General features: G+C 34.9%; 1 pseudogene; it reads left to right on the forward strand.

Annotated features, from left to right (window-relative positions):
- Nucleotides 1-1,625: 1,625 nt before the first annotated feature.
- Nucleotides 1,626-23,710, forward strand: LOC117980103 (axin interactor, dorsalization-associated protein-like; annotated as a pseudogene).
- Nucleotides 23,711-25,952: the final 2,242 nt, after the last annotated feature.

Genomic DNA, 25,952 nt, shown 5'->3' on the forward strand with positions numbered 1-25,952 from the left:
ACACATATTTTGTATGTTATATGCTATATTTTTACAGTAATCTAGAGAAAAGGAAATATTGTTAAGAAAATTATAGGGAAGAGAAAATACATTTACAGTATTATACTATATTTATCGGTACCATAAGTTTGCATCATCTGATTACAAGAAGAATCTTCTGAAATGTTGGGCAACTGCATCTGCAGACCTCAATCTGTGGTACATATCAAGCAATTCAACTTTTTCTAATAATGTCATGACTTTTCTCTGCTTCTTGGGAGCACTTCCAGCGTCACTAGTCGAGGTCCATATGGGTCCCATGGTGTTATCCAAGGTTTACAAGGTTTAATTTTATTGCAATAAAAAATGATGAAAAATATACAGGAACTGCAAGAGATCATAACCACCAGAGGCAATTGACTGGAGAGACGGTTGACTCACCTGGAGATGATTAGCACCACATGGTGCTTTAAGTGGATAGTCGCAACGCTAGAGCTCACCACAATAGCAACGGAGATTTTATAATAGATTTATGTATATTTTACGGTAGTAAATGATAAAATAGACTAGTGTATATATCTATAGTATTATATATTATATATAGTATTATATATTATCTATAGTATTATATATTATATATAGTATTATATATATTATATATAGTATTATATATAATCTATATAGTATTATATATTATATATAGTACTATATAATATATAGTACTATATATTATATAAAGTATTATATATATTATATATAGTATTATATATGATATATAGTATTATATCTTATATATAGTATTATATATATTATATACAGTATTTTATATATATTATATATATATAGTATTCATCACATACACAAAAAGAAGTGTTCACCTCACTTGGCAAGAGGGACTTGCATGTGTCAATAAGGACCTTGAGATGGGAAGACCCTGGATTATCCAGGTGGTCACAGTGTAATCTCAAGGGTCCTCGAAAGTGGAAGAGAAGAATCAGAGTTGAGAAGGAGATAAGGTGATGGAAATGGAGGTCAGAGTGATGTCCTATGAGAAGGACTAAACCCATGCATTGTTGACTTTCAAGATGAGGGAAGGGAACACAGGCCAAGAAATGTGGGCAGCTTCTAGAAGCTGGAAAAGAGAAGGAAACAGATTCACCCCTACAGCCTCCAGAAAGGCACAGCCTTGCCAGTCCCTTGGTGTTAGCCCATGTCAGGCTCCTAACCTACAGAACTATAAGAAACAACATTTGTGTTGTTTTAAGCCACTAAATTTGTGATAATTTGTTACATTAGCAATGGAAATACAGAGTTACATGACTTTTTTAATAATAATTTTCCATGTAAATGTAATATTTTTACATCTTATAGAAACTTAGAAAGTTTCAAACTCCACATATCACTTATTTATCTCATTGCTACCCCTCTTTTTCCTCTTCTTTGGGTACGTTAGAAGGAATACAACTTTTGTTCTGGATTTATACAAAGAAACAAACTGGTGTTTTCTCATATTATTCCCACTCTTAGAGTCTTAGAAGGTTTCAAATTCGCAAACAGAGATGCATTGGATATGGTAATGAGATTACTGATCTGAGAGCCAAAAAACTTCGATGATCCTCCTGGCCTTGCCTCTGGTAGGTAACATCACTTTGTGAGGTATTTTAACTTCCTCATATTTGTAAAATGGTTGTTTTCAAGTAAAGGAATTCTAAATTTATGCAAACATAAAACTTTGTTACCATGGACACATTCTAGTGGTATAATTTAATAGCATCCCAAGTTGCTTCAAGGTTCACCTTACATATTTGTATCCCACTCCTGAAGTACATAATGGGACGGGACCCACCAAACATTGAATAGAGTCACCCCTTTGCAAACTGATAAGGTGGCCTGGCACTCCCTTTTCTGAAATCCTAAGTGTGGGCACTTACAACGCTTTAAATTGAGGCCCCCAATACTGATAAAATAGGAAAAGTATCATTTTAACATGTGACTCTCAAAATAGGTCCTCATTTTTTGTGTGGGTTCCCTACTCACATATGGACTAGTAAAATCCACATCCACTTACCTTAATTCAACAGTATCATCTGTGTTATAAAGATGTTCAAGTTAAGCATTTCACATGTGTAAATGCATTTGATATTCATTTTAAAATCCATATTATTTTGTAGGTAAGGGAACTGAGCCTCAATAAATTGTAGTGCCTTATTTTTAGCCATGCTGCAAGTATGTGACAAAATCAGAACTTTGAGTCAGGATTTTCTACTCTAATCGTTTAATATTCATGAAATGTCAACCATGTGTGAGGCATGGAGGATAGAGAAAGAACTACAGAGACAGGGCTCTACGCTACCCCTCAAAAGGAGCCTACATTCAGCTTATGATGTCATTTCCTTGATTAAGCTTCTCCTCCTCTTGTCTGTCTCCTACAATACTAGCCCATTTCTCCACTTCACACTCTCATTATTTTAGACACTTTTGTCTCTCCTCAGAGCTACGGGCTTCTTGATCTCACAGTACATTTCTGATATACCTTTGTAGTTTCCCTTCACTGATTAGGTAGCCAATACAACATTTTTGCAAAAAGTACAATGAATATTTACTGAATGAATGCAAGTAAGCTAAATCCTAAAGGCCTCATTTGGTGCTAAAATTATCTTGTGTCTCCTATTTAGGTTTCACACTGAAAGAAGCAGTTTGAGAAACTGCTTAATTAAAAGACATTCAAATTCAAGACAATTTACACTTCCACTCTGTAATCATTTTCATAATAGCTCACATCCAATTAATACAGTGGATAAAACTTAAAAAGTGTAATGGGAAACCCTTTTAAATACTCTTTAGTTGTCAGAAAGAACAAAAGTAAAACTTGTAATTCCTGTCACATCTTCCTCGGTTAAAAGAATATTTTATAGTTAGAATAAAAAAAGGAGCCAAATAAAATTACTTACGTTTTTCTTTTTTTCATGTTTTTTTTCTTTGAGGCTCAAGGAGTACATTCACAAAAATAAATTATATTGGCTCCCATATGAAATTATCAGGGATGACATTAAAACTAAACAGCCAAGGAAAACATGTCGGTGCAGGCTTTAGTTTCTCTCTAAATAGAAAAATTAATATTCTAAGTAATTTTGAAATTTAAAATATTAAATTTATTAAAGCTGTAATGAATTATACATTGCTCCCTTAAGGAAAAAAAAATATCGGTACCAGTAAGATGTATCTGACATTCACAAACAGTAACCACCCAAAAACACCAGGTTTGGTTGCTGGATTAAGATTCTAAAATCTGATATTCTGATTTTAGAATCTTAATCTTAATAATGTATGTCTCTGTGTTCCTAAAATTTTTAAAGTTCATGACACAATACATCATGAAATAATTCATAGACTACTTTCTTAAAATTTAAGTAGTTTAAGAAATCCAGGAAAATATTCTTTCCATTATTTTTGCATAAATTATAGCATAAATGAATATCCACATCCTACGTATATAATTAGTACCATGAAATACAACTTGCTATGTATAGTCCCTGCCACATGTTAGGAAAGTTTATGAGAATTGGGACCTCTCCACAGAAGAGTCATTCAACTTTAATAACTAGGGGAAATGTTGGAGTCAGGTAGTTGGTTAAAATGGAATCTTCACACAAAATGAGGTATCTGGTTGTCTTACCTTTAGTTATTACTGTATATTAATCTTTCATTTAATTCATCTGTAAATACATTTTCAAATTTGACCACCAGAGGGAAGTATAGGGTTAATTATGATAGTCTGTGGTGGTCTATGTTATAAAATGTAAACTTTTTTTAAGTTTGGGCTCTGTCTCTCCCTCTCCTTCCCTCCTTCCCTTCTTCTCTCTCTCCTGTATCTCTGCTCTCAAATGACCATCTTTTGCCATTTATAGATTCTTAAAAGCTGAACTATAAAAAAAGAAACCTATCTTCTATTTCCCATGCTATCAGTCTAATTGTCAATGTGATGTCTGCTTTTCAGTCATCGAGTTTTCATCACTCTTTTGCTTTATTATTATATTTGGACTTTATAATTTCCTAGAAGTTGAAGACATCACAAAACAATTCAATTTTTAGACTTATTTAAACAGAAGAGTCTGTTCTTGCCCTAGAATATTTAGGACATAGAAGAAGGCTCACAGCCAGTGCTACCAACATTAATGAGTGCTGCTGAATAAATATTAAGCTAGAAGCCACATTTTTCTCTGACCTAAAAACAAAGACATCATCACTAAATCATTAGGCTGAATGGCCTCAGGTTTCTCTAAGATGCTCTAGTAATTCTTTGGCTTCGTTAGACTTTTTAGGTCACAGAGACCTGGAACTATTTGCCCTGTTATTTTTGAAGACTTTTTGCAAGCACGAGGCGAAATGTTTTCCCAATAGCCTACTATGTCAATCATTTGTTGTAATTGGATGTTCACTGAATATGGATTCTTACAGCATTTGCCATCACTTGTAGACTGAATTGAGGAAGATGCGTTCCTATTTCCTGAGCACAGAATGATGTTTCACTACGGTAAAAGTTTGACATAAAGTGGGATAGCACATGAGCCTGTTGTTTATTTCAGCTCTGAAATGCCTAATGGAAAATCACTATGAGACAAATTCCACAAAAATAGGAAAATTGGACCTGTCTAACATGCTCAAATCATAAGCTGAGATATTTTGCAGAATTTTTATTTCTCTCTATTTATACACTAAAGGTCATTTAGAATCCTGTCACCTCACTTACATCATCTTACTCATGATGCTTCTTATTGAGGATCTCAAGTCTGAAATTCAAAATCATATTATGTATGTGCTGTATTGGTAATAAAATCATCAACTTTAATATGGGAATGTGACATATTAAATATGAGGTCAGGAAATATATAAAACTAAATCTCACAATATATTTTAATATATTTTGTATATTTTATGAGGAGTAGAGAGATGGGAAGGCAACTTGGTATTGGACACTTTCATATGAGGGATTTTTTTTGCAAACACCAAAGACTCTACATGCTGTACTATTTTATGTAAATATGTACCTTTTCTATGGCTATTGCAAAAATTCTAAATACCTAATCATTGCTTATCTTCGATGCTTTGTAAGACTGATTTATCCTCCTGAAAAGATGATTCAAGATCATAAATAAAAGGAAGAAAATGTCATTTTCCTTAACCTTTATGTGATTTTCCTGGGTTCTGCAGCCCCCGCTGTTTGACTTACTATTCATTCAGGCAAACTTTTCAGAAAAGGCTATGGGAAATCCAGCAGGGCCTAAATGGCCTATTCTTATGCAATTTACTTGCCCATGATACAGAAAAGCACATCAACAAACATGCATTCATATTGATCGAAGTTCAAAACTACGTTAAAAGAAAATTCCTTAGAGAACAAGATGCTAGCTCTTTTTAATTTTTTATCGTTAATTTATATTCTCCATCCAAATTCTCTCTGGAATGGACATAGATTTTTAAAGTAGGTTTGTTTATTGTTTATCAGTAAAACAAGTTTGTTTTAAAAACAATGACAAAAACAAAAGTATAAAACTAAAAATTAAACACCACACTCATTCTCTTCCAATCTCTCTCAATTTCTATCTTTCTTACACACACACACACGTGCTTGGTCTTAGAGATTGTTTTCTATATTTTGTTACTAAAATTAAAAATGCTTATATGTGTATTGAAACATCACCATGTGCCCCATGAATATGTACAATATTTGTCAATTTAAAAAATAAAATAAATTAAATGCTGCCATTAATATCTTTGCATATATATTTTATACACATGTGTATATATTTACACGGTGACTTGTTAGAATTAAAATTGTTGTATCACAAAATGATACACATTTTAAATTTTGATAGTTATTGCCATAATGCCCTGCAAAAAGTTGTAACTAAATTTTTGTTCTGCTAACAGATTCTCCACACACTTGCTAAAATGATTTTTAAAAATTATTTCCCAAAGTGATGTGACTTAAATGGCTTCTGAGCACCTCAGTGTGTCTGTATGTTAATTTGTGATCAGAATCATCATTTCTTCCTATGTGTATCAGGTCCTTGTATTTCCTTTTTTTGTAACTTTTTGGGTCATCTCAATATTTTTTTCTAGGAAGTTCTGGAATGTATACTTACAATTTGTAAGATCTCTTTGTATATTGAGAAGAGTTATTCCTTTACCTCTGATATGATTTTTTGTAAATATTCTCCCAGTTCGTTTTTTATTTTGGTTCTATTGATGGTTACCATGCATTTAGTTCTTATATGGTAAAATGTATCAAATGTTCCTTTTTAACAGACAGGTTTTGACCACACTCTCGAGATAATTATGTTTTTAATCTCTATTATTTTGTTCTAATACTTTTATTTTCATGTTTTATATTTAAATATTTAATCCATGTGGAGTTAATTTTAGAATAAGGAATAAAAGTTTACCTTTATTATTTTTCCAAACTCCTAGTCAGTTAACCAAGCACCATTTATTGAATAACTCTGCTTTTCTTCAGTGTTGTAAAAAATATTTTTAATGTATTTCAAATTATTATAGGTACTTGAATCAGTTTCTGGACTGTGTAATTTTTTGTGCTAAGATCATACAGTTATAAATATTCTGTCTCTCTCTCTTTTTTTAAGAGGCGTCTTGCTCTGTCACCCCAATCTAAAGTACAGTGGCATTACCATAGCTCACGGCAGCCTTGAACTCCTGGGCTCAAGTGATCCTCCTGCTCTACCTCCCAAGTAACTGGGACTGTAGGCACACACCACCATACATGGCTAATTTTTATTTTAAGAGATTAGGGTCTCTCTTTGTTGCCAAGGCTGCTCTTGAACTTCTGGCCTCAAGCAATCACCTCAGCGTTCTGAGTAGCTAGGATTACAGGTGCAAGCCACTGTATTCGGTTCCTACTGTGTCTTAATACTGTCTTAAAAATTGTTTACCTCTTCCACTATCATTATGCTTCTATTTCAGGTTATTCTAGGCTATTACTTGTTTGCTTTTCCAGATGAATTTAAAATAAGACAATTAAAATTTCAAACAGACAAACATATGAGCAACTGAACATCTGTTGGTTTTTTGATAGGACAACATCTGAATTTGCAAATTTAACTTAGGGACAGCTGACATCTTTCAACTGCTGAGTCTTCCTATTCAAAAGTACGCAATATCGTTCCACATTTTTGTTAGTTTTTTCATTATACTACCACAGAGTTTTTTATTATATTATTACTATTATTTTAAAATACCAGTTCTTGATTTCATTTGTCAGTGCTACTGTTTATCTAATTTTTATATTTCTGTTTTAATCATTTCCTTTTTTACTGCGTGTGAAAGGTTTTATTTAACTCCTTAGCTAATGAGGAAACCAGGAAGATCCAGTTGAAGGTGAGAATTCGAAGAATTAACATATATAGGCAAAGGAAAATGGATATAAATTTATAAATACCTTATCAGCAAAACTGATCAATAATCATCGGGCAACAATCAACTACATCTCCACCAGATGCACTTTATTTGCATCTCTAAAGATAAGTATCATTTGTGTTAATATCAGTTTTCTGCAACTTACAGAGCTATAAAACAGCTCAAAGACCATGAAAGGCACAGGCCCCAACAGAATCAGATAAACTGCAGAGTACACTAGAAAGGACACCCAACATCATCTCTTTTTCTTTCCATTTCAAAGTCATATATAAATTTTTCTAACAGAAATATGGGGATATTTTCTAAGGTAATATATTTAAAATAGTCATCACAGTTCTTGGCACATCGTGGTTAATGCTAAAAAATCCTCTTCCCTGTCTTTCAGTCTAATGATGTCACAGGAAGAGAGATGTCTTTCATGCAAATGAGTTGGAAAAGTGTGTAAAATAGGCTGTAGGGTTCAGAGGTGAGAATATTCACAGCTGGCGGGGAAGGTCTTCCTGGTAAAAGGGATCTGGTCACCTCAATCCGGTCACCTCAATCCTATCTCTTTTGCTTGCAACACCTATCCCAGAGAAAATCATGCAGTTCCAATACCCATACCAACATTTCTCTGTCGTTTTACAGCATATACATCATGACCACTTCGGTATCTCTTTTGATACTTGAGACTCAGTACTGTAATTACTCCCATTTTTTGAAAGAAGATTTTTTAGAGCAGTTTTAGGTTCACAGAAAAATTGAACAGAAGGTACAGAGATTTCCCATATACTTTCATCTTCACATATGTGTAGCCTCCTCCTTTGTCAACATCTCTCACCAGAGTGTTACATTTGTTACAACTGGTCAACCTACATTACCAAATCCTAATCCCCCAAAGTCCATAGTTTACATTAGGATTCACTCTTAGGTGTGGTATATTCTATACGTTTGGGCAAAGTTATAATGGCATGTATCCACCATTATACAGAGAGTAGATTCACTGCCCTAAAAATCCTCTGTGCTCTGCCTATTCATCCCCTCCCCCACCACACACCCTCTCACCCCGGGAAACCACCCATCACTATCTTGTTATAGCTTTGTTTTTTCCAGAATGTCATATCATTGGAATCAAATAGTACGTAGTCTTTGCAGATTGCCTTTTTTCACTTGGTAATATGCATTTAAGTTTTCTCCATGTCTTTTTAGGACTTGATAGCTCTTTTTATAAGTGCTGAATAATATCCCATTATACCACAGTTTATTTATCCACTCATTTATTAAAGGACATTTCTGGCAATTATGAATACATCTGCAATACACATCCACGTGCAGGTTTTTGTGTGAACATAAGTTTTCAACTCATTTGGGTAAATATCATGTAGTGTGATTGCTAGATCGCATGGTAAGAGTATGTTTAGTACTGTAAGAAACTGCCAAACTGTCTTCCAAAGTGGCTGTTACATTTTGCATTCCCACCAACAATGAATGAGAGTTCCTGTTACTCCACATCCTCACCGGTATCTAGTGTTGTCAGTGTTGTGGATTTTGGCCGTTGTAATAGGTGTGTGGTGATATATCACATTGCTATCTTTATTTGCTTCTCCCTGATAACATTTGCTGTGGAGCATCTTTTCATATGCTAATTTGCAGTCTGTATATCTTATTTGGTGAGGTGTTTGTTCAGGTGTTTGGCCCCTACTTTAATTGTGTCATTTGTTTTCTTCTTGAGTTTTAATATTTCTTTATATACTTTGGATAGCCGTTCTTTGTCAATTACGTCCATTGCAAATATTCTTCCAGTCTTTGATTTGTCCTTTCATTCTCTTGACAGTGTCTTTTGCAAAATTTTGCAGAAATTTTTAATTATAATAAAGTCCAGCTTTTCAATTGTTCCTTTCGTGATTCATACATTTGGTGTTGTTTCTAAAAAGTCATCACCAAATGCCAGGTCATTTGGATTTCTCCTATTTTATCTGCTAGGAGCTTTAGTTTTGCATTTTACATTCACAAAATAGTCTATGATCCATTTTGAGTTAATATTTGTGAAGGGTAAGGTCTGTGTCTAGATTCAATTATTTTATGGCTATCTAGTTGTTCCAGCACAATTTGTTGAAAAGATGATCTTTTCACCATGGTATTGACTTTGTTCCTTTGTCAAAGATCATTGGACTACATTTAAGTGGGTCTATTTGGGGGCTCTCTATTCTGTCCCATTGATCTATTTGCTTACTATTTGGCCAGTACCACACTGTCTTGATTACTATAGCTTTCTAGTAAGTCTTGATGAAAGGTAGTGTCAGTCCTCCAACTTTGTTCTTTCCTTCTTTATTGCATTGACTGTTCTGGGTCTTTTGCTTCTCCATATAAACTTTAGAATCCATTTGTCAGTATCCACAAAATAAATTGCTGGGATTTGGGCTGGGACTGCATTGAATCTATAGATCAAGTTAAGAACTGACACCTTAATATTATTGATCTTCCTACTGATGAACATGGAATATCTCTTATTTATTTGATTTTTATTTCTTCAGAGTTTTGTAGTTTTCCTCATATAGATTTTATACATATTTTGTTCGATTTATAGCTAAGTATTTCACTTTCTGGGGCATGGGGGAAGGTGCTAATATAAATTTTATTGTTTTATAATTTCAAATTCCACTTGTTTATTGCTGGTGTATAGGAAAGTGATTGACTTTTGACTATTGATTTTTATATCCTGCAACCTTGCTATAATCACTTATTAATTCCAGGAGTTTGTTTTTGTTGATTCTTTTGGATTTTCTGCATAGGTGATCATATCATTTGCAAACAAAGACAGTTTTATTTCTTCCTTCCTAATCAGCATACTATTTATTTCCTTGTCTTGTGTTATTTCATTAGCTAGACCTTCCCACAGGTCTAGCTTTGTTGAAAAGCAGTGCTGAAAAATGATATCTTTGTTCCTGATCTCAGCAGAAAAATTTGTTTCTCATGAGTATTATGTGAGCTTTAGGGTTTCTGTGAATATTCTTTATCAAGTTTATGAAGCTCCTCTTGATTCCTAGCTTACTGAGAGTTTTTATCATGAATGGGTTTTGGATTTTGTCAAATGCTTTCATCTATTGATATGATTTTGTGATTTTTCTCTTTTAGCCTGTCAATGTGATAGATTACATTAATTGATTTTCATGGGTTGAACCAGCCTTGCATATCTGGAATAAATCCCACTTAGTTGTGGTATGTAATTCTTTTTATACATTGTTGGATTCAATTTGTTAACATTGTGTTGAGGATTATTGCATCTATGTTCATGAGAGATATTGACCTGTAATTTTCTGTTCTTGCAATTTCTTCTTCAGATTTTGGTATTAGGGTAATGCTGGGCTCATAGAATGAGTTAAGAACTATTCCTCCTGCTTCTATATTCTAAAAGAGACTGTAGAGAATTGGTATGATTTCTACCTTAAATGTTTGGTAAAATTCATGAGTGTTTTCTCTTAGGCCTGGTGCTTTCTGTTTTGGAAAGTTATTATTTATTAATTCAATTTCTTTAATATATACACAGGCCTATTCAGGCCTATTAAATACATATATAACATATTCAAATATATCAAATAGATATTCAAATATTCATATCTATTTCTTCTTGTGTGAGTTGTGGCAGATTATATCTTTCAGGGAATTAGCTATTTCATCTAGGTTATCAAATTTGTGGTCATAAGAGTTGTTCATATTATATTCCTTGGTATCCTTGTAATGTCTATAGGCTCTGGAATTATGTCCTCACTTTTATTTTTAATATTGTGTCCTCTTTTTCATAATTAACATGGCTAGCCACCTATCAATATTATTGATCTTTCAAAGAACCAACTTTTTCATTGATTTTCTCTATTGGTCTTGGGACTTCTTTTTTTATTTTTCATCTACCCGGGTTAAGTACTTAATTCAATATTCCATATTTTAGTAAATGTGAGTACTTAGAGCTATTAATTTTTCTACAAATATAGTTTTAGACAAGTTATTAGTTTTGGTGTATAGAGTTTGTTTTCATTTTCTAGATATTCTGCATTATTAGTTTTAATATCCTGCTTTACACAGGAATAATTAAGATAGCATTAAAAAAATTCCAGGTGACTGGAGATTTTAAATTTTTACTTTTGCAATTTCTATTTTTCATATAATTAATATATTTTTATTTATTTAAATTTATTGAAACAGCTTTTGTGCACTAAGATAAATTTCTACAAATGTTTAATGGAAGCTTAGAAGTAAGGTTATATTAAGTGCTCTTAGATTATTAAACTTAGGACATATCTTTTAACTTTGTTCATTGTCTTTTTCACATGCTTTAAACCAAACTTTTTTCAATTTCATCTGTCAGTTAATATTTCCTGAATTTTTAAATTTGCTTTTGTATTCCCTGTAGGTTTGCTTCTTGAATTTTTATATTGTATTACTTAGTCTAGAAAGATTCATCCCAATTAGATCTTCAATACAGAGGCTAAATTATGCTACATTATCAAGTAATCCCAGAATCACAGCGGTTTACTCAAAAAGTCCATGTGTTCCTTAGGTTACATGTCCTTTGAGGTTTAGTTACACCTTGTTCCACATCTTCATTCTGGGACCAATGTGGAGGGAGCAACTTTCATTTGACACATTCTATTCTTAAGGTAGAGGGAAAAGAGAGAAGGCAGAACCATGTGATAATGCTTGAAATGTCTGTTCTAAAGAGGCACCATTATTTCCACTCATTTTTCTTTCACGGATCAATGCAAGTGTGGTTGTCAACCCTGACATCAGTGGGGTAAAACATACATTTATTCTGCAGGGACAGGTGAGTAGAGAGGTACCTGGTGGGAAACAGTCCAATAAAGAGGCACAACAACTGTTTTGCCTTTAATACATAATTAAAAGGACAAAAAGAGCTGTCTTTTTTAGCAGATGTGAGCTCCCTCTAGAGACTCCTAGAAAAAGTTTGTCAGTGAATTTTAAAAGATCAGGACGAGCATTTCTCTGGAATACCATCCATCACAGCCAAAGAGATCCTGTTTATATGATTGGCCTAGGGGAATGCTGAATATACTGAGCTAAGTCCATGTGAAGACTGTGTCCATCTTCCCTACTTTCATAAAGGATGACTTATTCTTAGGGTGACTATATTCTTTATCACATGGACTGGGATACTCTTGAGAACAAAGGGGAGTACTCTTGATAATTATATTGGACCAACAAGCAAGCCTTAGCTGATCAGGACCTATAGTCACTCTACTTATATGTCAATACCATAGATTGTAATAATTTTTTTATATTTTAATGTATTGATTCCCAGGCATGGGGTCCCTTCATCGGACTCATCAAAATTCTAGAGAGCTGTTACAAGTACAGCTTCCATGGACCTTATCTATAGAATTAAAATCTCCAGGAATGTTTGTGGCAGAGTGCATTAACATCAAAGCATTCAATGTTCCTCCATACCAATCACCTCCACTTCTGGCCACTCCTGCGGGAATTTTGTCCTTCCTACCCCACTATGAAGTTTAGCCATATGACTTGCTTTGATTGATGGAACGTAAATAGTGTGAAGTCTAGTCATAGCATAAACTATACGAGCCATTATGGGTTCCCCTTGTCTCTGTTTTCCCTCCACCAGGAAGATCAGCAATGTTTTTGATAAGGGCTACTCCTTTAGCCTTGGTCCCTGCTGGGGCTCAGAAAATGATACCCCAAAATGAAGGACTCAGAGGCAAAGTTTCTCTCTCATCCTCCCCTGCCTTTCCGTCTCTCACCCTTCCTTCTCCCCTGAGGCAAGCCATGGAAGCTAGAATTCCTCTTCACCAAGACAGGTCATAGAAACCAGAACCCCTTTTCCCCAAAGCCAGCCATAAAAATTGGAGTAAAGGTTTCAGTAAAAATATTACTCCAACCTTTCCCAACCTTTCCGTTTAAAAGCTGGCCATAAAGAAATTAAATCCCTTATTCCTGAGGGGTCCCACCCCATACCAGGAAGGAAGAAATGCTGCACAAAGAGACCAAGAAGAATCTAAACAGGTGGGCCTTGCCGAATTTCCCCACTTTGTCTCTTCACGTTAGATTGTACCCCTGTGTTCAATCACATTTCTACACAACTGTCAATACTTCTTTGAAACTAAGCATAAAAATAGATAGTTTTCCCTGTATCTTTGGGTCTTCATTCTGAAGGCTCCTGTGTCATGCAAAGCTATACTCCAATACATTTGTCATGCTTTTTTTTGTTAACCTGCCTTTTGTTACAGAGGTGTTCGCCGTGACCGTTAGGATGAAGAGGAAAGAGATCATCCCCTTTCTACTCCTACATCCCCAAGTGAAGAGGACATGGAGTACAGCCACAGCCACACTTAAAGGGCGTGTAACATGAACAAAAATAAATGTTTGTTGTAAGCAATTACAATTCATGATTCATTTATTTCTATATAATAACCTGGTAGGATATGTCTGTATGTGATTTGAAAATCCTAAGCAGATTAATTTTTATGATTGATTTATTTTATTCAATACTTAATTCATTTTTTAACCTAAGTATCTTATGCAGGACATAGTATAGATTATATGTTCAATAAATAGTTATGGAATGTTTTCTTTTATCTGATTAGTCATATTTATAGTAGATTCACTATTTATTCACTATTTAGATTCACTATTTATCAATAACCTGCACTCAATAGTTTTGATGCATTCTTCTAATTCTGTTTATTTGTTTCCTGATAATAGAAGTATCACATGCATTCTATAGATAATTTGAAAGTATAAATGAGTATTAAAAAGAAAGCTACCACATATCATCCCCCAAACTGAGATTATCATTATTAACATTTTAGTTTATTTTCAAGCATTTCCTAGGTATATTTTAGTTATTTAATCATATTATACAGTATTCAATATATCTTTTATTTTTATAGAAGTATTTTCTGTATTATAAAACATGCTACAAAATGTTTTGATGGATATACAGCATTTCAATATATCAAAGTAATAATTGCCCTAATCCTTTCTGATATCATTTGCATCTGTGTCCCCACCAAATCTTACATTCAATTGTAATCCCCCATGTTGGAGGGGGACCTGGTAGGAGGGGATTGGATCATGGGGGCGGAGTTCTAGTGAATGATTTAGCACCATCCCTGCTTGGTACTACATACAATATCATTCTATCACTTTTAAAGTGTGCTGTGAGAACTCACACTTTTAAAAGTTGTTTAAAAGTATGTAGCACCTCCCACTTCTCTCTCTTGCTCCTGCTCCAGCCATGCCAGATGGGTCTGCTTCCACTTCGCCTTTGGCCATGAGTAAAAGCTCCCTGAGGCTCCCCAGAAGCAGATGCTGCTGTGGTTCTTGTACAGCCTGCAGAACCATGAACCAAGTAAACCTTTTTTCTTTATGAATTACCCAGTCTCAGGTATTTCTTTTTTTCTTCTGCACAAATTAACCTTAGCAGCTTAAGGTGTTTATTTATAGCAATGTGAGAGCAGAGTAACGCACTTTCCCAATCATAAGACACTTAGATTGTTTCCAGTCATCACGATCTATAATGCTGTCATGAGTACCTTTGTACTAAATCTTGTAAGCATCTCTAATTCTTTTCTTATATTAGAGTTTTGGAAGATGAACTACAGAGTCAAAGAATACAAACAATTTTAAGACTTTTAATATGTATTGTCGAGTTGATTTACAGTTAAGTTTTACCAACTTAAACACCCACAAGCACTTGCTTCACTGCACGGTCATCAGCATTGTACCTGATAATTATTTTAATCTTTCCAGTTGGAAAAGCAAAACTAATCTCATTGCTGTAATTTCCATGTCTAATGAGATTCAACATTTTCTTATTCTTATTAACCATTTTCTCTTCATATGCTTCATGTTGCCATAATCTTAATATAATTTGTTCATAAGGAGTTTTAGTCAAAGCTCCTACCAACTTACCAATGAACTTTCAAAACGTATCTCATTTGAAAGTTAGAAGCTAATTATACTAGGTATATGTTGGGATGAAAGTAGAGAAAGCCTAGTAGCAAATCTGCTGTCAGAACCTTATACAAAGTTGGAAGTGTTGTGTACCATCAAATATGGTAGTCCCTAGCCACACGTGACTATTGAGCACTGAAATTGTGGCCACTGTGACTGAGGAACTGAATTTTTAAATTTTATTCCATTTTAGTTCATATAAACTTTATTTTTCAGAGCCATGTGTGGTCAGTGGTTACCATATTAGACAGCACAGCTCCAAGCAATTTATCTATTTCAGGAAATGGGAGAGCCTGGGCTTCATTCCTGGCCTACTAAATCCATAAGCAAGAGGAAAAAAACAACACAATCAAGGGACAAACTACATGGTGTGAGGCCAGCTCAGGGTACATATAGGATATACTCAACATGTTTTTGTTATTTTTTAATTGCTGTGACCATATCAACCTGGCACATTCACTATAACAGTAATGAACATTTTGAGTGCTTACAATTGTGCCAGGGTGTGTCTCAAATGCTTTTCTCTTATTAATACAATCTTCACAATAAGCCTATGACATAGCTACTTGCATTTTCTCCATTTTACAGATTAAAAATTGAGGCACAAAAAGGTAAGTTGCCTAGGCACATATAGCTAATAAAGCCCAGAGCCAGCTAGTCTGGCTCCAGAATCTATGCTCTTACCCATGTATTGCTCTTGGCATATAGGCATTATGGATACATAATATCTATTGTACTTAATAAAATCAAATATGCTATTGCCCAAAATGCCTTTAATAAAGGGCGAACCAACTCTGTCTCTCCAAAAAATTTTTAAAATTAGCCTGGCATGATGGCACACACCTGTAGTCTCAGCTACTCAGGAGGCTGAGACAGGAGGATCGCATGAGCCCAGAGGGTCAAGGCTACAGTAAGCCATGACTGTGCCACTGCACTCTAGCCTAGGGGACAGAACCAGACCCTGTCTCAAAAAAAAAAAAAAAAAAAAAGAGAAAGAAAGTCAACCCACACATGAACATGAATAGAACTAGCAATTAAATCATTCGCTACAGCATTTTTCTTCACATAACATAAGTCTAAAAGACTGACTGACAGCTTTTTACAAAGAATTGCCCTTAACTTCTACTGGGTGAGGCAAATAGCAGCAGTGCTTTGTGGTATCTGTCCTGCTCAAGCAGTTTTTCTCTGCAGGATTTATGAAAGTTGTGTTTGATAAATATTTCAAAGCTTTGCTCTCAGGGGATTGTTTTATTAAGGCTATGTCACTTTCTCATGTGAAATGTGTGTTTAGTGATTAGAATATATTGACTGACCCTTTTACTCTATAGTTTTCCAAAGCACAAAACTAATCTGCACAAACTTGACTCAACATGAAGCCAATCACAAGGCAAATCAAAGTTCTCGAATGGGGATCAAACTTCTTTGGAGTAGAAAAAATATTTGAAAAGAGAACTGTTTCTTTAATATATAATTCCAAAAGCAGTACTGCTAACATTTTAAACACTTAAAAGATTTACAAAAAGAAAAAGAAAAATTAAGTGTCGGGGAAATCGATTAATAGCACTTATTTGCAGACACCTTGTTTCCCTGTAAGTACATCTTCCTTTAGCAGTAGGGCTGCCTACGCTGTATGTTCTGCGTTCATCTGTATTAGGCAAAAACCTTGAACTACTGTATGTTGTGGTGATGTTTCAAACTCCTAAGGAACTAACTAGTGAGAAAGCAAATGATCCTTGGACTCAATTTAGAATGTTGCTTTGATGATGTACTAAATCTTACTGTTCTCTGTCTTTGACATGAAAAAGTTACAGCTGAGGATTTGGTTGAACTCTGGAAGCATCATTATTAGAACTAATACAAGGCACCGTGCAGACAGTCATGTTCAAGATCTTGAACACTACTATAATTTGCAGTGTAGTTAATGAGAAGAACACAGGGTTTGGTGTCAGAGAAACAAAAGCTAAAGTCCCAATCCTCTCACCTATTAGTAGTGTGGCACTAGATAATTTAATTAACCTCTTTCAGCCTTGGGTTCTTCATCTATTATGAAGATGTAGTATTTGCCAGACAGCTGAAAAGAACACAAAGGAGAATGGGAAAGTTCCAGAGACTTTTCATATAAACAGGCAGAAGATGAGTACTTAAGCTGGGATCCCAGAAGACAAAAGGCCAGATCCCAAATTGGGTTAACTGCATTGCAGGAACAAAGCAAAAGCAATGGCTGGAATGATAAAAAATAATGTCAGATGCATGTTAAAGTTGCAATAGAAGAAAGACAATGTGCTTGTCAGTACTCAAAACAATTTTTCAGACAGCCTTGTGCCATATTCCATATCCAGGATTCTTTAAAGGGTCTGAGAACCATTTCTGACACTTTGAAACAGTTTTTACAAAGTAAAATGAAAATGAAAAATACCAACCCTGCCTAGCACCCAGGGTTATTTGGAGTAACAAGGGAAATAATGCAAATGAAAGCATTACTATGTAAATTAACGTGCTGTAGTCCATCAAGCACTCATTAGGATGTGCTCACTGCTCTAATCAAGTATACTTAGGAGAAAGGCCTTACTTACTTCATTATCCTAGAAAATATAAACGTAAGTAGCACAACTTAATGGTTATTCTAAGCAACGTTCTATCTTTGCTGCATGTATTAGGATTAAGCATGAAGCCGTAGCATCTGTGTGTGTATTGTTTAGGATTTTTTATATTTTCTCTGATGAATATTCATTTTGATTTGTTCATAATATATAGTAACTGAGCTTTTCATACACTCAATAAGGATTAATAATATATGACAAAGTTGGCCACATTGAATAATACTTTGTAGTGACATAAAGCTGTTTCCTGCTTCTGGATACCTCAGTACCATTTATGGAAGGGTGCACCGTGTAGTGACTGAAAGAATAAGCTCTCATATTTTATAGACATTGGTTAAACTCCAGCTCTGCCACTTGTTATCTGGGTAGACTTTGCCATATTATATTTCGGAGTTTCAGTATCTTCTTTGCCTGTAAAATGGAGAAAATCATACCTATAGGAGTTCAAAGAAAGAGTGAAATAAGACAAAGGAGGTCGTCACCAGGTCAATCCTCACCAGCTTCCCCCTTAGGTATCCACAAGTGGCTTTGACCTCAATGATTCTGCAATACTCAAGTTCTGACCTTCAGTCCTGAAAGCTCAGAAAGGAAAAATCGCCGGGGCCCCAGAGTAGACTGGCCTCAGCAATCCTGAATCAAGCTATCAAAACACAGTAGATAAGTATACATTGTTGTACATTAAGGTTTTTTCCTCTAACTTTTAAAATTAATCTTTTCCAGCTTTATTGATATATCATTGACAAATAAAAATTATATATTTAAGATATATAAAGTACTATTTTGATATATGTATACATTGTGAAATGATTACGGCCATCAAGCTAATTAATAGGCAAAACTCTTTAAATACAGCATGTTTTAATGATGTTTCATACTCTTGAGGAACTAACTAGTGAGAATGCAAATGATCCTTGGACTCAATTTAGAATGTTGCTTTGACAGTTTACTAAATCTTACTATTCTCTGTCTTTGACATGAAAAAGTTACAGCTGAGGATCTGGTTGAACACTGGAAGCATCATAATACAAGGCATTGTGCAGTCATGTTCAAGACCTTGAACATAACTGTAATTTGCAACGTACTTAATGCCATTAATCAAAAGTAATGGCAAAACCACAACTACTTTTGCACCAACCTAATAACATATGCGTCACCTCACATTGTTACCGTGTGTGTGTGTGTGGTGAGAACATTTAATATCTACTCTCTTATCAAATTTCAAGTATGTAATACAGTATTATTAACTACAGTCACCATGCTACACATTAATTTTAAGGAGGGCTTTCTGCCATGTGAACTTGTCTGCTGCAGTCTCTCCCTGAAGGTGAGCTACATGGAAAGCCAAATGAACAGAAAGGTTCTTGCTGAGTGAGGAATTTGAACAAGGAAAGTTGGTTATTTATTTAGGTGTATAACATAACTCTAGCTTTCTCCACATAGCTACATTTGTCATATGGACATAATACTCTGGCCAGTCTGGAGGGCTCCTGCTTAAGAGTATTAGATGGTCATTCTCGATATTTGCCTCCATGTTTTGTCTTTCTCTAAGCCCCTACTTTTATGAGCTTCCCTATTTATGGACAGAATATTTGAAGAAAGGCATATAACTCTCTTTTTTTTTTTTGAACATCAAGAACATCCCTTTTATTTATGCCTATTTAGGAAATGATTACAGTTTTAATTAACAGTAGTTTGAAATTCCTCAGCTTTTTTTTTTTAAATTTTTTAATTATTATTATTATTATTTAAATTATACTTTAAGTTCTAGGGTACATGTGCACAACGTGCAGGTTTGTTATATATGTATACATGTGCCATGTTGGTGTGCTGCACCCATTAACTCATCATTTACATTAGGTATTTCTCCTTAATGCTATCCCTCCCCCTTCCCCCCACCCCACAACAGGCCCCTGTGTGTGATATTCCTCACCCTGTGTCCAAGTGATCTCATTGTTCGATTCCCACCTATAAGTGAGAACATGCGGTGTTTGGTTTTCTGTCCTTGAGATAGTTTGCTCAGAATAAAGGCATATAACTTTCAATTATTTTGCAACCAAGTCTTGTAGGCCTATTCTTTTTAGGATAATTTTTTCAATTGTGTTGTGTAGCTCTCAAAAGGCAGACTTATCTCTCTCCCTTTGTGGTTTTTGGTGCACTCTTTGATGACATGGTCAAGAATTTATAAAAATGTCTACTTCACATTACCTGGCTGTTAGTAATTATTCAGTAAATGTTAGTTCATTAATTTTATTTTCCCTTGCCATGAATTTATCTTTGGCTATATCCCTACTCTACCCTCAAAGAAATAAAAGTCAAATTTTGTCTACCATCTCATGATAGTCTTCCTACTGATGTCAGTTACTACTAAAACTGTCCATTTCTCTGCAGCTGCTACTACTCTGTCATCCTAAGAGAAGAATCTCTGAAATTTTGACAGCATGTGTAAATATTCCCACTGATTATTGGATTATGAAGATGGAGAAGAGTATTTTAAAGGAGTTTTGTAGGAGCTGCAGGAGAGGATTCAGGTATATTTATATTCATAGTATATGTGTAATGCTTTGTTCCTGCTCCTTCATTACTTCTATTAAGAAGAGACAAGGAGAGAGACTTGGAAATGACTAAGGCACCAAAGGAAAGGCATTTTTTACATTTCAAAGTCACAGGTAAAAAACATTTATCATTTTCATGTGGAAACATTCTTCCAAGCTGTAACTAATAATGGTCTCTCCTACTATTTCCTCCCACTTCTGCAGCTGCTAAAACACCTTTGCCACCAGCTCCGACAATCAAACCATGCCTTTGGATTTCTTCAGTTTCTAAAGGGGAACATCTTTTTAAAGCCTTTGTTGTATTAATTAAGAATCCAGGGCCAAGCCCGTGGCTCATGCCCATAATCCCAGCACTTTGTGAGGCCAAGGCAGGTAGATCACCTGAGGTCGGGAGTTCAAGACCAGCCTGACCAACATGGAGAAACCCCGTATCTATTAAAAATACAAAATTAGCCAGGCATAGTGGCGTATGCCTGTAATCGCAGCTATTCAGGAGGCCGAGGCAGGAGAATCGCTTGAACCTGGGAGGTGGAGGTTGTGGTGAGCCGGGATCGTGCCATTGCACTCCAGCCTGGGTGACAAGAGCGAAACTCTGTCACAAAAAAAAAAAAAAAAAAAAAAAAAAAAAAAAAAAAAAAAAAAAAAATTCAGTGGCTGGCATAGAGTCAAGAAACTCTATGAACAGAAGATAACTGACTTAGCAGCAGCAGAGTAAGCCTCCAAAAAGAAGCAAGATCTTTGAAAGTGGCTGGGAGAGCTCCCAACTGAATAGGCTTCAGCCTCCCACTGTCAGTACTTAAGGTTCAAATGCCTCAGGCTGCGGGAGGGGACGGGGTGGAGACTGGCCATGTCGGAGGTGACCTGGAGTCTGCTGCAGCTCTGGGGCGCCAGTTTTAGGAGAAGCGCCAACTTCGACTTTTGGGGCCAGCTGGTGGAGGCGATAGATGAGTATTAGATATTAGCAAGACATCTACAAAAAGAGGCCCAAGCTCAACACAATAATTCTGAATTCACAGAAGAACAAAAGAAAACCATAGGCAAAATTGCAACATGCTTAGAATTGTGAAGTGCAGCTTTACAGTCCACACAGTCTCAAGAAGAATTTAAACTGGAGGACCTGAAGAAGCTAGAACCAATCCTAAAGAATATTCTTACATATAATAAAGAATTCCCATTTGATATTCAGCCTGTCCCATTAAGAAGAATTTTGGCACCTGGTAAAGAGGAGAATTTGGAATTTGAAGAAGAAGAAGCGGGTGGTGCTGGAGCAGGGTCTCCTGATTCTTTTCCTGCTAGAGTTCCCGATGCTTTAGATACCAAGGTTGCCATTGGAACCAGGAATGACATTACTCACTATCAGAATTGAGAAAATTGGTTTGAAAGATGCTGGGCAGTGCATCGATCCCTATATTACAGTTAGAGTAAAGGATCTGAATGGCATAGACTGAACTCCTGTGCAAGATACTCCTGTGGCTTCAAGAAAAGAAGATACATATCTTCATTTTAATGTGGACATTGAGCTCCAGAAGCATGTTGAAAAAGTAATCAAAGGTGCAGCTATCTTCTTTGAATTCAAACACCAGAAGCCTAAAAAAAGGTTTACCAGCACCAAGTGTTTTGCTTTCATGGAGATGGATGAAATTAAACCTGGGCCAATTGTAATAGAACTATACAAGAAACCCACTGACTTTAAAAGAAAGAAATTGCAATTATTGACGAAGAAAACACTTTATCTTCGTCTACATCAAACTTTGCACAAGGAATGATCCTGACATGATGAACCTGGAACTTCTGTGAATTTTACCACTCAGTAGAAACCATCATAGCTCTGTGTAGCATATTCACCCTTCAACAGGCAGAAAGCAAGCCGTACCCCAGTAGGCTGGAGGGAGTCCAGTGCAAAGCTGTACCACAGAATTCAGAGTCCAGCACATCACTGACGTATAGGACTCCTTTGGATACAGGTTTATTGTAGATTTGGAAACATGTTTTTACTTTTCTATTAATTGGGCAATTAATAGTCTATTTTCTAATTTACCACTACTCCTACCCTGCTTCCTGGAACAATACTGTTGTGGGTAGGATGTGCTCATCTTCAAACTTAATACAGCAATAAGAATGTCCTAGAGTTTACACATCTGTTCACTTTTGCTCCAATATGCTCTTTTGACTTAACTTCAAGCTTTGGGTTCATGTGGGTAGGGTAGAGTCAAACTGTTTTAAGAGGAATTGGACCAGTTCTGCTGCCTAAGAAGGTCTGTCTGGATGTTTATAGGCAGCTCCTCTGAAGTGGCCTAAATTCACCCTGATCTGATAGTTTTCCTGCCTAGAAAGTGTGCCTTGGCCAGATCAGTATCCCACATGGGAGTGTTCCCTAGGTTGTAGCGTGATTGTTTCCAGATGACCAGATTGTTTTTCTGAAAATGAGCATATTTTTAGTCATGTTGATTAGCTGTTCTTCTACATCACATTGTTACTCTTTCTGATGATGATTCTAGGGTTAACATTGGAACCATCTCAAAATAATTACAAATTTTTAGATGGGTTTACAATGTCTTCTAAACAATATAATCTAAAAATAATTGAGTCAGATGCTAACGAGATACTGCAGGCATAACTGCTGTTTTTCTGGCAACTGATTATGAAACCTTAAAACCTGCATACCTCTTCTTATAGTGAGGAATATGCAAAATCTGGAAAGATATTCTATTTTTTTTATATAGGTAGATAGGATCACCATTTATTTCCTATTTAGATATACTGACATTCATCCATATGAAAATATGCAGGTCATTAGCTTACTATAATTTGACTATTTACTTTTGACTTAATTGGGCATAAATAAAACTTTCATAGTACACATGAGGTGCATATTTGATACACAGAACATTTGTGGTGGGCTTTCTGTGGGTTAGATGTAAAGCCCACGTATTTTAATATTCACTATTTTAAATGAGCAATGCATGAGGGGAATGCAGTGTCAGTACCTGGCCTATTTTTAAACTAGTGTAATCACCCTAGTCATACCATTCAGTATGTTTGCTTTTTAAAATAAGTAACCACAATTAAGTTGTTTTAGCCCTTGCACTTCAAGAGATTTAGTCCTTCCTTTCAGTTGTCTGTTAGGTCCATTCTGTTTACTAGATGGATGTTAATAAAAACTATGTGAGCCTGAACGTATTCTTGGCCAAATTTAGTCTTGTCTCTCATCTTGATTGGATTAATTCCAAATTCTAAAATGATTCAGTCCACAATAGCTCTAGGGGATGAAGAATTTGCCTTACTTTGTTGTTCGCTCAGTTCCTAAGACTGTGAGTTGTCAAATCCCTAGACTCCTTGCTCTTCAAGGAGCAAGAAGCACATTTTCTCCATGTCATGTAATTTTTCTAAGGTGCTTGGCAGCACTCTGTACCCTGTGGAGTACTCAGTACCTTTTGTTTGATGTTGCTGACAAGATCTAAAAAACAATCCCTTAAAAAAAAAACCATTAAAAGGTAGCAAAACCGATGTATTATTTTTTCTCTTTTCTCATAAACCGCAAGATATGTATATCAAAGTGATAATTTATATGAAGCATCTGCTATCCTTCACGTGAGTATGGTTTATATGAACTACAAATACCTTTCAACATTAAAGAAGCTTAAATTGAAAAAAAAAAAAACTTAGGTTGTCTACGATATTAAAATTGCCAATCATGTTTAGGTGTGGGCCACTAAATTCTAATTTTTTCTTTTGCTTCTAATAAATATGGGCAGTGTCTACAAGCGTTATTGTTCCATCCTGACTTTTTGCACAAAAAGTCTTGACTTGTCTACTAAGGTATCAAGATATTCAAGATTTTTCTGGACAACACATTCAACACAATGTTCCTTTGTGACATTTTATTATAACTAGCCCAATTAACTTTCTGCAAAAACATCTCTGAAGATAGATATAAACGCCATACATAAGTAGTTCTAATGTTTGAAAACTGTTGGAAGACATGTTGTTGTATGAAAAGAAGTGTTTCTTTTCATTTTATTCTCAGTAATTTGAACAATAAGCTAGCAATTTGTCAACACTTAGACAGGCCAGTGGAGCTATCAGTAGTCATTGTGGGAGCGTTTCACAAAAATTAGATTTGGCAATAATTAGGCAGCTGTATGGGATGAGGCTGGGGCAAAGTCAGAGGATAAGCATTCATACCCTGGCTAGAAATTAGATGTGTACTTGCTTAGTATGTAGGGAGGGGAATAAGACTGAAAGAAATTCTACATTTTAAACTTTAATGTCATTTAAAATACCCTTTTAAATCATGTTGAACTCCTGGATACTAGAGAAATATATTATACCTTTTCATTATTCTAAGACCAAGTTCATTATAAATCATTTGTATTGCTTCAGTAAAAACTTAGGATCTTCAAATATTTTGTCAATAATAGTATGTGCAATTCCTATAGTTTCCCTTTTAAAACATTTCCATCAATTGCTTTATTTCTAAAATTTTTTATTTTATATGACCTAAGTTATTAAGACAAAAGGAGGTATTAAAAAAAAACAGAATGTATGTGACTTATTTGGATTTCCCTCAACATTTAAAAAAAAAATTTCCATAGCTACCTGAATACTGTGCTCAGTTCGATTTTTTTAAAGGTAGGTACATGGTCTTCAGAGCTTTTATATATTAAATTAGAGTTACACTAAATTAAAAAATTTAAATAACCTATAAATTATTACTTCAATTGCAATCTATCAAGGAGTGTGAAAGCAAAGCTTGAGCTAACTCCCAACCCCTACAATACTTCTTAGGTTCTAGAAAGTTTAAATGATTTAAGTAGAATTCCTTTTTAATTAGTATTCTAAAATCCAAAAAATGGCATTATTGGCAAGTAAGATTATTAAGAATGTCATTAAAATTAATTAGCTATTGATCAGAAGATATGTGAACAGAGAATAGTGGAATGTTCTTCCATTGTTCTTCTCTTCCAAATGGAAGAGAAGAAAAGGTGGAATTGGAAGATGAAATGTTACACAGTAGGACAACCAGCGTCAGAGGAAGCAAAGTGATGTCCTGATTTTGAATTTGGGGGTTACTTTAGACTTCATTCAAAATAAGAGTGAGTAAGTTACACAAATAAAGCCACCTTTCCACTTCATCTGTAAATCTATAATGTGAGGAATTGGACTATACTATATTTGTGAGCCTCCCACCAAAATACACCATTATTGATGAATTTTCTTTCACATATAACCATATCATGAAGATTTCATACTGGCCCTGAAGTTCAGAGCTATTATAGCTTTTATGCTGAAATCTGCCAAATAATTTAAAAACATGCTTTAGTCTTAAGTTTATTTAAATGTGTTTAAGTTACAATGATAGAAGAATTATAGAAGATATTCAGCTCCGGGGATAAGAGAAATGTCCCATTAACAGACCTAG

This window comes from Pan paniscus, chromosome 3 (genome assembly GCF_029289425.2).
Source record: "Pan paniscus chromosome 3, NHGRI_mPanPan1-v2.0_pri, whole genome shotgun sequence".
NCBI classification, from domain to species: domain Eukaryota; kingdom Metazoa; phylum Chordata; class Mammalia; order Primates; family Hominidae; genus Pan; species Pan paniscus.